Below are 16256 nucleotides of genomic sequence, written 5' to 3'. Positions count from 1 at the left end.
TCATTTTTTTAATTTAATAAAACGAAATGCTTTTCCAAAGTAATGAATACATGTGTACATTACTTTCCTGAATCTGTTTATAAGTATATTCTGCTTTCAAATTTTCATCAAATTATTTTTCCTGAATACTATATTTCAAACAACATATGAAAGTACATTTATAAACTGAAACTGTCCTGCATTTCTCACCTGCATGTCTCGCAGTCCTACCGCCTGACTCAAAGGGGTCTGTTGTCATAGAATGGTGCCTCCTCTCCAGATGTGTCCCTCTAGGTGAAGGGTACATGAAAATAGATGCTTGCACACGTACACACACACGCACAAACAGGGTCTTTTCCAAAAAACGAATCACATTTCTCATCTTTTGCATATTATATTTTCCACTCAATATGAATCTAAGTATTTATACTTGCATCTTATTAATGTTTGTGGTTTGGGCATATTTTGACATTTTGACATATTTATTGTTCATTTAGAATTTTACATGAATTTACTGTTTAAATTATAAGCCAATTTTTGTTTGTTACTAAGTGTGTTTCACAAACTATGGACACTAATCCAGTAGATGAGTTGTAGTTTGCAAATGATTTCTCCCATGTTTACACACAATTCTTAGTATATTTTCCATTTAGAATGTGTTTTAAATTTCAAAAATATTGTGACAAAAACTACGTAGCACACAATTCTAAAAATTAAGTAACACATAGAGACCATATAAGGCAGCCCCTAGGGTTTAGTCATTCAGAGCCCAGGAGGATTCAAGACAAAAGGTGAAAAACTTTAAAATAATACCACAGTTAGCTGTTGATCCTAAGAAAATAAGTTGTTTTCCTAATTCATTTGAAGTCCCTTAAAGTCAGTACCCTGATTTGAATAATGCATATTTTGAATAGCTATTAAGATTAAAGGAAATTAAATATAAAATACATTTGCTTAAAGTAGCTCTGTACATATTGCTTCCCTTCCCTCTAGATCACCTATCTGATCTGTGCTTCTGCCCCCAGCCTAAGTCAGCACTTCGAGGATCAGCCAACACATGTGGCCCGATACCCGGGTCTCTTAGCACATAGGGTGAGATTTCATCTCCTCTGTTATCTTCATCAACCAGAGGGGTTGCTTAGTGAGTACCTGCAGGGCCACAATAGTAGAGGAGCTGATCTAATCAGTTCTCTAGCCCTGGAAGCCCATCTTCTGCAAGGGAGGCTGTTCTGTGTCCTCCAGGGAGGGCAAGGGATGGAACCTCATTTCCATCCTGTCACTGATCTAGAGAGGTGACTTAAGTAGGCTCTGTCAGTCTGAGCTTGGTCACCCGTGAAATGGGACTCACCAGACCTTTGTCACAGAGCTGTCCCAATGAGTAAATAACAAAACCTGCCTAATTAAGGAGGGCACGTGATCTGATGGGCACTGGGTGTTATGCAACTAATGAATCACTGAACACTACGTCAAAAACTAATGATGTACTACAGGTTGGCTAATTGAACTTAATAAAAAAAAGAAAAGAAAAGAAAAAGAAAACCTGCCTAGAGTATATGGCATGTAGTGTGACTTCAATGGCCCTTTAAATGTAATCGACAGTAAGACTGAGGGTCAATGCACACTGGTTAAATGTAGGGCCTCAGCAGCCACACAGAATCTGTTCAAATCTTGGTCTTGTGACCTGCTAGCCCTGCCCTCACTTCGCCTCAGTTCCCTGATGTTTAAAGTCAGGCAACAGCAGCTCCTCCTCATAGGCTGCGGTGATGATTAAGTACAGGTTTATCACGTACAATAGCATGGGGCACAAAAGGGGTCAGTAGTAATACTGACCTTTCTTATCATTATTATCATGCCAGAATGGATCATTAGAGATTTTAGGGCCACTTTTATTATTATGTGGACTTATACTGATTGGCTTGAATTGACTTTAATAATATGGTGTTTATCATAAAAAAGTAATTTACAAAACTATAAGTAGATGGTCATGTCATTGCTAATCTTAAAAATGCATGATTATACATGTATGGTAAAATTTCTGAAAAAAAAATATACAAATGATCACAGTGCTTATCCATGGGAAATAGACTTTCAAGGGTATTTAATGATTTTTTTTCCTTTTGAGCAGTATCCATTTTTAACTACCATAAAAGTGTCTTGGTTTTGAAGGTGAAAAATAGTAAGAATGAATAAATTTCCCTAGACCTCCCCATAGGAGAGTGGCTCAGCATCAGAATGGGGAACATCACTAAACCAAGGGAATTATGCACTAGTTGGTCTCAGAACTAATTTTTGAATCTACACGACAGTGTCAGGGACACCGCAGATGCCTAGGGGAAGGGCAAGCATGCTGCTCAAATAAATCTTACGCTGGAGAAGTCCTCCAATGTCTCCATTCCCCAGGACTTAGTAAAGGTCATGAGAGGAAAGTAGTTTCACAGCATGCTTCTTTCTCTTCTCTCTAAATAAAGCCCCTTGAACTGAAAGCAGGCTCATGGGTCAAACCTCCCACTTAGCTAAGCAGGGAACCTACAGTGGAGGGAATTTGGGAGGGAGCAGGAGATTGCTCAGTGCTCTCAGCCCACAGCTTCCAGAAGGGAGATGCTTCAACAGCGGGATTCAGGGGGAAGTTTAGTCACAGGCTCCTTCAGCCCAGGGCCCAGGGCAACCAACACACGTGGATTAAAACACCTCTAACCCTCAATGAACGTAGGGATGTGGATGTTAGTCTGGATACAAGAAAATGAACTCCCTGCAGTCACTGTCATCTCTCACCAGGATGGCCCAGATCAGGTTCCAGATGTACAGGCCTAAATGAGTAACAGTGTGAATAAAAGCCAGAAAATTAGGCCTGGGAAAAAGGAAGATGTTTCAGGTTCAGGAGACACCTGACAATGTTTTGGGCTAGCTGGACCCTGGGAACTCTAAGACTAAACAAAGCTGATTTTTTTTAAAAAATGCCTGAAAATAATATCCTATCTGCCAATTCTGTTAGAGCTCCTATAGCATGTAAAGTGAGAAAATGGGTGTGTCTATTTTAGAAGCTCTGAAAGAGAATACATACCGGATATATACTTGTAACATATATATTTGCTTCCATGCTCCTTCAAATCCCAGTGGGCTCTATGAGTTGTTCATGGTAAAGTCATCTCCTCTGTTGGGGAGAGAACACAGGAGAGATGATATATATATGTGTCAAAGTTTTACAGTATTACATATCAGATACTTCCTGTTGGTTTCTTCATTTCTCCTCACAGCAGCTCTGTGAGGTAAGTACCAACTTGCCCATTCTACAGATGACCAACTACAGGATCACATGCATCTACTTAGAAGCATCTTTCTTCATTTTCTACAGCTTATTTTTTCCCAATGAAAAGACATAATTTTTAGAAACAGAAACATAGATGTTTCCTTCACAGCAGATTACAAAATCAGTAACTGTGTTGTGATCCCAATGCTCCTCGAAAAACATTTATATAAAAACGATGAAAGGACATATGCATCATTTTATATCCTACTCATGCCTTTATATCTACATCTCATGCTTACTAAATGTGAATCAGATGTCTGCTGTGTGACAGACACTGTCCATCCAATTCCACATCTGGATCCACATCTTCCCTCTCTTGATATCTAGACTGGAGATCTAGAAATATCCACAGGCCACAAGGTGAATATTAGTGTCAAACCCAGGGATCGTGAGGTATGACCCTAACAGACTCCATTACAAGCAACTTTAGCCCAACCCTGACCCTGAGTCAAGATGAAAACCCAGCATCTAAGCAGGAAATAAGGTGGTTGAGCAGAGAGATGCTATACCCTGGGAAAAGGCAACTTGTAACACACACCTCCATCATCTTGAATAGCACTAAGAGGCTATGACCTTCTCCTGAGGAGACCTTATTCCCAGAAAGAGAGTGAAGGACAAGGTAACAATTGTGTGGTTTCAGTCTTGGTTCTCTCATGGTTGTAAACTAAAGGTTTTACTTTCTCTTTAGTCTGTGGCCAAGTTATGTGGAAGATTTTGGAAATGATTTTGTGTTTCTCCTTATCACTAGGAGGGTGGTCCTCTCATTTAGACCTGTGAGGGATCCATCTAAGGTGACATGGAATTTCCGCTTCATAAAAGACCTCATCTCCCAGTTGTGTGGGTCTGGACTCACATCCACAGGAGAAAGAAGAGAGACTGAGTTCTCAAGACAAGCCCAAGACCAGGATCCTGACCAGCATCTAATTCTCCTGACTTAATGACATGGTTTTCACAGATTTCTCACAATATGGTCACCTCCCCAACTGTTCCTCCTATGCCTGACACCCCAATATGGTTCACTTCTCTCATCTCTCTCCTGTCCACAGAAGCACACTCACTGGAATCCCTCTATAACCTGGAGGCGGAGGAAACTTTTCAGCTATGCCTAAAAATCTAGAAGCAATTAGGGAAAGAGTTATGTATTTAATTTCATTTAAAAATTACATGGCAAAATCCAAAAAAAAAGCAAAGCAAAATGAAAAATTACAAATTGGGAAAAATATTTACAACTTACATCACAAATGGTTATATCCATAATATATAGAGTTATGAAAAAAAATGAAGACAAAAATACTCCCAAAAAACACCAGGAAAGAAAAAGGGGCAATACATACAAACATGTGTTTCACCAAAAAAAAAAAAGTGCCTTAAAGATGTAAAAATTGCTCAGCCTAACTCATAATAAGACATTCAAAGAAAAAAATAACTACTTCTTCTCACCAGTCAGTCTGTGAAGAAATCAGCATTCCCATGCATCACTGAAGGTAATATGAAATGGTTCAAACCCTGTGGATGGGATTTGATGCTATCTAATAAAATTACATATGTATTTCCTCTTGGAACCAGTAATCTCTCTTTTAATAATCTATCCTAAAGCAATAATACAAAAAATGAAAAGGTGTAAGTACAAGGTCATTCCTTAAAGAAAACTTCATAACAGCAGAAAACTAGAAACAAGACAGCTGTCCACCAATAGGGGGTTGGATGAATAAGCTATGGCACATCTACATCCTGGTGTACTATGCAGCTTAAAAAGCAATGAGAAAAAAAAAGAAAAGCAATGAGGACTCCCTCTCTGTACTGCTTTGACTATATTGTTCAGTGAAAAAAGCAAGGTACAGAAAAATGTATAGAGCTGCTTCTGTCCAATATGATAGTCATAGACACACAGAACCATTTAAATTTATCTTTTTAAGATTTATTTATTTTAGAGAGAAAGAGCAAGAGCAGGGGGAGGGGCAGAGGGAGAGAGAGGGAAAGCAGACTCCCCACTGGACCCAGGGTTTGGTCCCAGGACCCTGAGATCATGACCTGAGCCAAAACCAAGAGTTGGACATTTAACCAACTGAGCCATCCAGGCGCCCCTAAATTTAAATTAGTTATATTAAATGAAATCAAAAATTCAGTTCCTCAGTTGCAGTAGCCACATTTTAGATGCCGAACACCCACATGTAGCTAGTGACTACCAAGTTGGATAGCACAGATACAGAACATTTTCATTTCTGCAGAAATTTTTATTACAGAGCACTGGTGTAGAACATGCCACCTTTTACAAATGAACAGGGGAGAAAACTAATATATATATTGTAAATTACTGTATGTTTTAAAATTGGAAGGTTAAAACACAACTGATAAAAATTATTACCTATAAGGTGACAGAGGAACCTATAAGCCCAGGATAGGAGATGATGTATATTCCCATAAAAAATATAATACATATTTACAGGCTCCAGGTAGTAGAAAGGACAATCAACAGTGACCAACACAGTAGCAATGAGCATCTCTAGTTCCCAGACTGAATCCTCTAAAAAAATATTTCCCCCTAAAAGAACCAGGCTTCCTTGAAGAAATAGCTGATTCCAGGGCTGAGTAGGGATTGTACCAGATGACCTGGACCAAACAGCTCATGCCAGAAAGGATATCAAAGACACAAAAGCCAACCCAAATGGACTCCCACAGGCCTAAGATAGACCAATTGAACATCAAAAACATTAATGGCTGCAATAGATCACAACCTCAAGTATATAAACATCTAGAGCTCATGATGACACACTTAAAGAAAAACAACACACAAAACAAACTCATAGTTCAACTTTGGAGGATCCAAGCGAAACAACTCTTTATTCTAAAAAGTGGAAATAGCTCTTTCTGCCATCTTGGAGCCTGTGGAGGCCTGCTGGGAACAGGACTCCTAAAACGCCAAATAATGTCTGGAAGGCTGTGGTCCAAGGCCATTTTTGCTGGCTATAAGCAGGGTCTCCAGGACCAGAGGGAACACACAGCTCTTAAAATCGAAGATGTTTATGCTCAAGATGAAACGGAATTCTATCTAGGCAAGAGATGTGCTTATGTGTACAAAGCAAAGAACAACACAGTGACTCCTGGTGGCAAACCAAACAAAACCAGAGTAATCTGGGGAAAAGTAACTCGTGCTCATCGGAACAGTGGCATGGTTCGTGCCAAATTCCAAAGCAACCTTCCTGCTAAAGCCATTGGCCACAGAATCTGTGTGATGCTGTACTTCTCAAGGATTTAAACTTAATGAAAAGTAAATAAATAAAGGCATACATTTGTTCTCTTGTAAAAAAAAAATGTGGAAGTAGTGAAAAAGAAATAAGCGTTCATCCTTCCCTTCTGTGTGGACCATACCTCAGTGTAACCATGTAGTTGTTGAGAGGAAGTTTGTTTCATAGAAGAATTCTAACTAATAAATGAAGAAATTATAGAATTAAAACATCACTCCTTACAGCTGTTAAAGAAATGTAAATCTAGGCAATTACCTTTAAGAAGCTACAAAAAACCCGAGTTAAAAAGTGGATTGGAAATTTAATAATGGGTGGATCAGGCCGACAACACCTGACAGACAGCACATGGAATAGAGAGGAAAGTGAGAGAAAGGGAGAGCACATGAAACACAGGGGCAATGGGTGAGCATGTGCTTGCCTGTCCCCACTCAGGTCACTGGAAGCTGTCCAATGATGCTGTGCCTCTTCCCCAGCTCCATCCCACAGCCCCCTCCCGCACACAGCAGTGACACCGAAGCTCTCACATCATGGAAATGTGGGCTCATCCCTGCTTGCTGCTCCATGTCCAAGTATTGTCTCCGGTACTCATGCTATGATGTTCATGTCAGAAACACTGCCTTGACAGAATGAAGGAGGCAAAATTGGGAAGAGGAACTAACATTTTGAGGGCCTACTAGATGTCCCATGCTGTACGTTGTTATTTTCAGACTTTTTTACTTTAAATCCTCTAAGCAATGCTCTGAGGGACATCATTACTTCCTTTCTACAGACTGGGAGATATTCAAGCTCACAGACCAAAGTCCATGCTCAAAGAATTCTAGGGAGGTGACAAATGGACACAGAAGCCAACCTGAAGGGGCAAACACTGGCCAATTCTGTGACAATGTGATGAACAAAATAAATAATTATAATGTTAGGTGGTAACCCTTTCAGCAAAATAGGAATCTATGAGTCATAGTAGTTAAATAAATGGATGAACAAATAAATAAACCGTAGGGGAGAGTGGGAAGCTCTACCTAACATTTGAACATCAATTAATAAATCTAGAAGGAATGACAGAATTATAAAAGCAACACTTCATAACGATCATAGTAATGAGTGATTCAAGCAAGAATCATAAATGGATTTTCAGGCTGTATCAAGTCCCACAGCAGTCATTGAGTCACCATGGTAACCATGCTGGCCAAGGAAACCTGGGAAAAAGCATATAGCAACCATCCTGATTTGTCTCCTAACATGTGCTAGGAACTGAGGAGGACTGACATAACTCACAGTAACTCACCACACATATTCCTCACAAGAAATACTCCTTCCAGCTTCAACAATACACACATACACACATGCACACGCACACATGCGCACGTGCACACACATACACAGAGTTATACATATGCTCTCCCTCTTTTTCTTACCACCCAAGATCCCAGGAATTCATCGAGGTGGATTTATTTGGGGATAAAGAAGGAAAACACCACAATTCAATTTTAACCACACATATAAGGCTGAATGTTACTTATCTATTTCATTTTAGTGACTATTTTTCTGGAGATGACCTATAGAATTTTCTCTGGAACATTTTTCTCCCTAGATTAAGTACTTTGTCAGTAATATCTAAAAGCTAATATGGAAAGCTAGGCAAATGAATATTGTGGTGATAAATTTTATGCATCAACTTCGCAGGGCCACTGTGACCAAATATTTGATCAAACATCATTCAGGTTGTTTCTGTAAGACAACTTTTGAATGAGATATACATTTAAATGGGTAGTCTTTCAGTAAAGCAGCCAGCCATAAGGTGGGTGGTCCTCATTCAATCACTTGAAGGCCTGAATAGCATAAAGGGCTGATCTCCCCTGAGCCAGAGGGAATTCTGCCAGGAGACTTGTCTTTGGAATTTATCCACAACATCAGCATCTCATGTTTCTCTAGCCGACAGCCTTCAGACTCCAACTGTAACTCATTCCGGAGTCTCCAGCCTGCCAACCTCCCCTATCAGATTTTGGACCTGCCAAACCTCCACAATCTCATGAGTCAATTCCTTAAAATAAATCTCTGTCTATATATAAATATGCTATTCGTTCTGTTCCTCTGGATAACCCTGGCTAATACAGGTGCTAAGCATCAAGTATCCTTTCCATCCCAGAGTAACTTGTGCTTTCAACTGAAAAGATTCCTGGCAACATTTGAATACTGACAGTGCAGTGAAAATATAATACTTGAAAAGTATAATAAAAATATTACCACTGGGGCGCCTGGGTGGCTCAGTCCGTTAAGCATCTGCCTTCGGCTCAGGTCATGATCCCAGGGTCCTGGGATCGAGTCCTACATCAGGCTCCTTGCTCAGCGGGGAGCCTGCCTCTCCCTCTGCTTGTGCTCTCTTTCTCTCTCTGACAGATAAATAAATAAAGTCTTTAAAAAATATATTACCATTGAGGGGCACCTGGGTGGCTCAGTCAGTTAAGCACCTGCCTTAGGCTCACATCATCATGATCCTGGGGTCCTGACAGCAAGCCCCCCCGCGTTTGGCTCCCTGCTCAGTGGGGAGTCTGCTTCTTCCTCTCCCTCTGCTCCTCCCTCTGGCTTGTGCTTTCTTGCGCTCTCTCTCTCACTCTCTCAAATGAATAAATAAAATCTTTTAAAAAAATTACCATTGAGACAACCTACTGAATGGAAGGAGATATTTGCAAATAATATATCTGATACGGGGTTGATATCCAAAATATATATAAGAACTTATACAACTCAACAGCAAAAAAAAACCAACCAAACAAAAACAAAAACACATAATTCAATTAAAAAACAGGCAGAGGACCTGAAAAGACATTTTTCCAAAGAAGACATACAGATGGCCAACAGACACATCAAAAGATACTTAAAGTCATTAATCATCAGGGAAATGCAAATCAAAACCACAACGCAGTATCACCTCACATCCATCAGAATGCCTCGTATCAAAAAGACAAGAAATAACAAGCGCTGACAAGGATCTGGAGAAAAGGGAACCTTTGTGCACTGTTGGTCAGAATGTAAATTGGTGCAGCCACTGTGGAAAATTGTAAGGAGGCTCCTCAAAAAATTAAAAACAGAACTGCCATACAATCCAGGAATTCCACTACTGGGTATTTATACCCCCAAATGAAAATACTAATTCGAAAAGATATGCATCCCTATGTTTACTGCAGCATTCTTTACAATAGCCAAGATATGAAAGCAACCTAAGTATCCATTGATAGATGAATGGATAAAGAAGATGTGGTATACAGAAACACACACAAACACACACTCAATGGAATATTACTTGGCCATAAAAAAGAATGAGATCTCGCCATTTGTCAAAACACGGATGGACCTACAGAATATTATGCTAAGCGAAATAAGTCAGAGAAAGACAAATGCCAAATGATTTCACTTATATGTGGAATATAAAAAAACAAAACAAATGACCAAACAAACAAAAGAAGCAGAAACAGACCCATAAATACAGAGGAAAAAAACTGGTAGTTGCCAGAGGGGAGAGGGATGAGGGGATAGGCAAAATTTGTTTAAAATATACTGCCACTGACAACAGCATCAGAAAGTATGAACTACACAGAGGTAATCTATGTAGCACAGCTATGTCCAAAGATGTGTAAGGACTATACTCTGAACAGTGTAAAACATTGCTGAGACAAATTAAACAAGGCCTAAATAAAGGAGGGACATACCATCTTCAAGGGTCAGAAGACTCAGTATCATTAAGATGTCTATTCTTGGGGCACCTGGGTGGCTCAGTCATTAAGCGTCTGCCTTCAGCTCAGGTCATGATCCCAGGGTCCTGGGATCGAGCCCCACATTGGGCTCCCTGCTCCACGGGAAGCCTGCTTCTCCCTCTCCCACTCCCCCTGCTTGTGTTCCCTCTCTCGCTGTGTCTCTGTCAAATAAATACATAAAATCTTTATAAAAAAAAAGATGTCTATTCTCCCCATGGTGATCTATAGATTTGATGCAATTCTAAAAAAATCCTAGCATACTTTTTTTTAGAAGAAATTGACAGGCTTTTTCTAAAACTCATGTGGAAATGCAAAGGGCCTAGACTATGAAAATAACTTTGAAAAAGAAGAAAGTTGGAAAATAAGCACTACCTTATTTCTAGATTCATTATGAATCTCCAGTAATCAATATAGTGTAATATTGGGACAAAGGTAGAAATGTATATCAAAGGAACAAAATGAAGAGTCCACAAATACCCACACATATATAGATAACTGGTTTTCAACAAACCTACAAAGGCAATTCAGTGAAGAAAGGACAGTCTTTTCAACAAATGGTTCTGGGACAAGTATGTATCCATATACACAAACATAAATGGTGATCCATATATTGTACCATATGCAAACATCAACTCAAAATGAATCACTAACAAAAGTACAAGAGGTAAAACTATAAAACTTCTAGAAGAAAACACAAGAAAAAATTCTTGTGGCCTTAGGTTAGGTGAAGATTTCCTAGATATGACATCAAAAGCAAAATCAAAACCATAAATGAAAAATTAAAAACTAGAAATCCTCAAAATTAAAAACTTCTGTTCTTTCAAAGACACTGTTGAGAGAATTAAAAGACAAGCTTCTGACTGCAAGGAAATATTTGCAAATCTTATATCTATAAAGGACTTGTGTCCAGAATAAAAAACCTTGCAAAATCAATAAGAAAACAGACACGCCAGGGACACCTGGGTGGCTCAGTCGGTTAAGTGTCTTCCTTTGGCTCAGGTCATGATACCAGGGTCCTGGGATTGAGTCCCGCATTGGGCTCCTTGCTCAGCAGGAAGCCTGCTTCTCCCTCTGCCTGCCACTCCCCCTGCTTGTATGTTGTCTCTCTCTCTCTCTGAAAAATAAATAAATAAGATCTTTAAAAAAAAAGAAAGAAAGAAAGAAAGAAAGAAAACAGACACTCCAGTAAATAAGTGGGCAAAAGATTTGAAAAAATGCTCCACCAAAGAAGGAATACAAATGTCAAATGAGCAAATGAAAAGATGCTGAACATCATTAGTCATTAGGGAAATGTAATCCCACTACATCCCTCTGAGAATGGCTAAAATAAAAACAGTGACCATACCAAGTCCTGACAGAGTTGTGGAGGATGGAACTCTCATACACTGCTGGTGACAATGAAACATTGTGCAACCATGTTGGAAAAACAGTTTAGCACTCCTACAAAGTTAATTTTACAAATTCTTTAAGTAAATACACCTCAGTATTAGAGAAAGAAAACATATGTCCAAGCAAAGACTTATACCCAAATATTCATAGCAGCTTTATTTATAAGACTGAAAATAATCCAAATATCCATTACCAGGTCAACAGATAGAACAAATTGTGGTATATCCATAAAGCAGAATATTAGGCAACAAAAAAGAAGGATTAAGCAAGAGCAAAGTGCCATTGTTTGCCTTTAATGGGGGGTGGGATGGGGGTATTCTCTACACATTTTCTTTTTTAACTTTGCACTTTCTTTATATAAGATCTGAAGTTTTCAGCTATGAAAACAGGAAAAATACATAACCTTTTAAAAAAGAAGGAAATATTAACACATGTAACAAATGGATAAATCTAGAAATAATTTGGTTGAAGGAAAGAAGATTGGCAAAAAAGAATACACAATATATGATTCCATTCATATAAAATTATAGGGAAAAAAATTAATCCATAGTGACAGAAGATCAGTGGCTGTCCGGGAATGGGGTAGAGTAACAAGGACAGAAATACTGGAGAGAGATGGATGGGGCACTACAATGGGGTATGAAGAAACTTTTTAAGGTGATGGATATGTTCATTATCTTGACTGTAGTATTGGATTTACAGGTACATACATATTAAAACTTATTAAAGCAAAAATTTTAAATATGTATAGTATATTGCATGTTAATCATACCTGAATTAAGTATTTGTAGAATATTTATATATTCATAATTCTGTGATGCAATTAATTAGATGAAAGAGTCCCACCATTATGTTCTTACAGTATTAACAGATCCACACTATGTCTTGTCAAATTGGTCCATGGTACATAGAACCAAAAGAGAAATAATCACTTCCAATGAAATATATCCAAATATTTAGGGAAAGTTGATGTCCATTTCCTCCCAAAATACAGAAAAGAGTATATATTAGGAGAATGATCGGGGCGCCTGGTGGCTCAGTCATTGGGTGTCTGCCTTCGCCTCAGGTCATGGTCCCGGGGTCCTGGGATCGAGCCCCACATTGGGCTCCCTGCTCGGCGGGAAGCCTGCTTCTCCCTCTCCCACTCCCACTCCCCCTGCTTGTGTTCCCTCTCTCGCTGTGTATCTCTCTGTCAAATAAATAAATAAAATCTTTAAAAAAAAATAAAGATCATAATGATATCTAAGAGTAACGGGTTATTTTAGGGAACGTGGCATGGCTGCATATCATTATAATAGGGCAAACTCTAGGGTAACAAATAATTTTTAAAATATTAATTTCTAGGGGCTCCCGGCTGGCTCAGTTGGTGGAGCATGCAACTCTTGATCTTAGGGTGGTGAGTTCAAGCCCCACCATTGGGTTTGGAGCCTACTTAAAAAACAAAACAGGGTCACCTGGGTGGCTCGGTCTGTTAAGCATACAACTCTTGATTTCGGCTCAGGTCATGATCTCAGGGTCATGAGATTGAGCCCCATGTCAGGCTCCGTCCTAGGGGTGGAGTCTGCTTAAGATTCTTTCTCTCCCTCTTGCCCCTCCCCCGTTTGCACTCTCTCTCTCAAAAACAAAACAAAACACACACACAAAAATAAAATATTATGTTCTAGTCACTGACATTTTAAACACCTGGAAAATTTCTGGCTTCTGGCCCATTAAAAAATGTCATTACATAATGGGAAAAAAACTATAGCCACCGGGGGAAAAAAGTCTATATTACAATGTCAAATTGCTATGAAGATCTAACAACTGCACATTTCCACACCCATCTATGAGGTACATGGGAATTACCAATTATTATTTATATGATGAGAAAAATATGTTTATATTTATTGCAAATGCATGTTAAAGATCAACTTCGACCTATAACTATATGGTCAACTAATCTTTGACAAAGCAAGAAAGAATATCCAATGGAAAAAATCTCTTCAACAAAAGCTGTTGGGAAAACTGGACAGCTATATGCAGAAGAATGAAACTAGACCACTTTCTTACACCATGCACAAAAATAAGTTCAAAATGGATGAAAGACCTAAATGTAAGACAGAAAATTATCAAAATCCTAGAGGAGGACACAGGCAGCAACCTCTTTGACTTTGGCTGTAGCAACTTCTTACTAGACACATCTCCAGAGTCAAGGGAAACAAGAGCAAAAATGAACTAATAGGACTTCATCAAGATAAAAAGCTAAAGTGAAGGAAACAATCAACAAAACTAAAAAGCAGCCTGCAGAATGGAAGAAGATATTTGCAAATGACATATTGGATAAAGGGTTAGTATCCAAAATCTATAAAGAACTTATCAAATTCAATACCCAAAAAACAAATAATCCAGTTAAGAAATGGGCAAAAGACATGAATAAACATTTTTCCAAAGAAGACATCCAGATGGCCAACACACACATGAAAAGATGCTCAACATCACTCATCATCAGGAAAATGCAACTCAAAACTACAATGAGCTATCACTTCACATCAGTCAGAATGGCTAAAATTAACAACACAGGAAACAACAGATGTTGGTGAGGATGCAGAGAAAGGGGAACCCTCTTACACTGTTGGTGGGAATGCAAACTCTGGAAAACAGTATGGAGGTTCCTGAAGATGTTAAAAATCGAACTAACCCTGAGATCCAGCAATAGCACTACTAGGTATTTATCCAAAGGCTACAAAAATACTGATTCGAAGGGGTACATGCACCCCAATGTTTATAGCAGCATTATCAACAATAGCCAAACTATGGAAAGAAACCAAGTGTCCATCAACTGATGAACGGATAAAGAAAATGTGGCACGTACATACAATGGAATATTGCTCAGCCATCAAAAAGAATGAAATCTTGCCATTTGCAATGACATGGATGGAGCTACCGTGTCTTATGCTAAGCAAAATAAGTCAGTGAGAGAAAGACAAATACCATATGATTTCACTCATATGTGGAATTTAAGAAACAAAAGAGATGAGCGTAGGGGAAGGGAAAAAAAGAGAGGGAAGCAAACCATAAGAGACTCTTAATGATAGAGAACAAACTGAGGGTTGTTGGAGGGAGGTGGTTGGGGGACGGGCTATATGGGTGAAGGATATTAAGGAGCGCACTTGTGATGAGCACTGGGTGTTGTATCTAAGTGATGAATTAAATTCTAAATTCTATTCCTGAAATCAATAATACACTATATGTTAACAACTAGAATTTAAATAAAAATTTGAAAAAAGGGGTGCCTGGGTGGCTCATTCGTTAAGCGTCTGCCTTGGGCTCAGGTCATGATCCCAGGGTCCTGGAATCGAGCCCTGCATTGGGCTCCCTGCTCCACAGGAAGCCTGCTTCTCCCACTCCCCCTGCTTGTGCTCGCTCTCTCTGTCAAATACATAAGTAAAATCTTTAAAAAATTTTTGAAAAAAAAGAGCAACTTCCTTCACCAACTAGACAATTATTTTTCAGCAAAAAAAAAAAGGCTTCTCTAAGATGAACCTCAGGAGTTACTACACAGCCTGTAGACACTGAAGGAATAAAATTCCACCTGTTAAACCTCTTCTGCCATGATGAGATCAAAATAGCTCTCTATTTTTAGACTAGTTTGTGAACCTCACAAGAGCTATTCCACAGCATGCTTTTGTTCAGATCTATGCACTCACTTGAGCCAGGCATCAATTTCCACCAGGAGAGTGAAGTGTTGGGGTCTCCTGAGGACTGCTGCCCTTGAATCTGGAGTAGAAGCTTCAGCAGCCATCAGGACACAGATCCTCAGAACCTGCCTTCTTCAAGCACCTGATATGAGTTGCATGAAGAGCTGCACAGGGAGAGACAGATCCAGCAATCACTATGATTTACTGGCCTAAGTATGTGCTCAGCACCATGCCAGGCACTGGGTTAGTGGCAATGACACTGATACAAACTGCATCGTGATCGTAACCACCACGTTTTAATAGGCTTCTCACAGAGCCTTTTTCTCCTCCTTTCCTAGTTTATCCTCCAACATCAAAGGTGAAAAGGAGTGAGAAGTGGCCTTAATTCATACAGACATTCATGATCCCACAGTAACCACCGGGCCATGGGCTTGCTCATGTGTATCACTGTTCTCAGCGATCCTGTGGGTGAAGCTTTCTCATTCCCATTTTACAGACGGGAAAGCTGGGGCTCAGGGTCGTTATTTGTCTTACCTCCTGCGCCCCTGTCTTTAAAGGAAAGCATCTACAGGACACCCCCTCGAGCAGAACCCACACTAACTGGGGCCGGGCGAGATCCCAATGGTTTTACCTACGAGACAGCCATGGCACCGACTCCCAACGCGGGAAAGAATCAGCTTGGATCTGGATCCCTTTGTCTGCTCACACCTCAGGGCGGTTCAGCCCCCAGCGCGAGGACCCACACTTTCAGCAGAGCCCCAAACACCTGAAGGCGGAATCCTGTTGTTCTATCGAGGGCACGTCCGTCTCTATTAAAAAGTCGTCACGGTCGCCATATTGACGTCAGGTTTCTATGGCAACCGCGAAGCGTGGGCTAGTCCTCCGCATCTGCCTGGTTCTACACACTCCT

General features: G+C 39.7%; 1 long non-coding RNA gene and 1 pseudogene across 1 annotated transcript in view; one reads left to right on the top strand and one right to left on the bottom strand.

The window, feature by feature from the left end:
* LOC118551401 (uncharacterized) overlaps positions 1–16187 on the bottom strand; it is a 67642-nt gene extending 51455 nt beyond the window's left edge. The window contains exons 1-3 of the long non-coding RNA XR_013444806.1: positions 15978–16187; positions 15356–15510; positions 3041–3130 (exon numbers count right to left, since the gene is read on the bottom strand). This is a non-coding gene — a long non-coding RNA (uncharacterized LOC118551401). The remainder of the gene's footprint in view (positions 1–3040; positions 3131–15355; positions 15511–15977) is intronic.
* LOC118551400 (large ribosomal subunit protein eL33 pseudogene) lies at positions 6168–6542 on the top strand (annotated as a pseudogene).
* Positions 16188–16256: the final 69 nt, after the last annotated feature.

This window comes from Halichoerus grypus, chromosome X (assembly GCF_964656455.1).
Source record: "Halichoerus grypus chromosome X, mHalGry1.hap1.1, whole genome shotgun sequence".
Lineage (NCBI taxonomy): Eukaryota > Metazoa > Chordata > Mammalia > Carnivora > Phocidae > Halichoerus > Halichoerus grypus.
The sequence above is the reverse complement of the archived record's forward strand: the minus strand, read 5'-3'. Positions and strand labels throughout refer to the sequence as shown.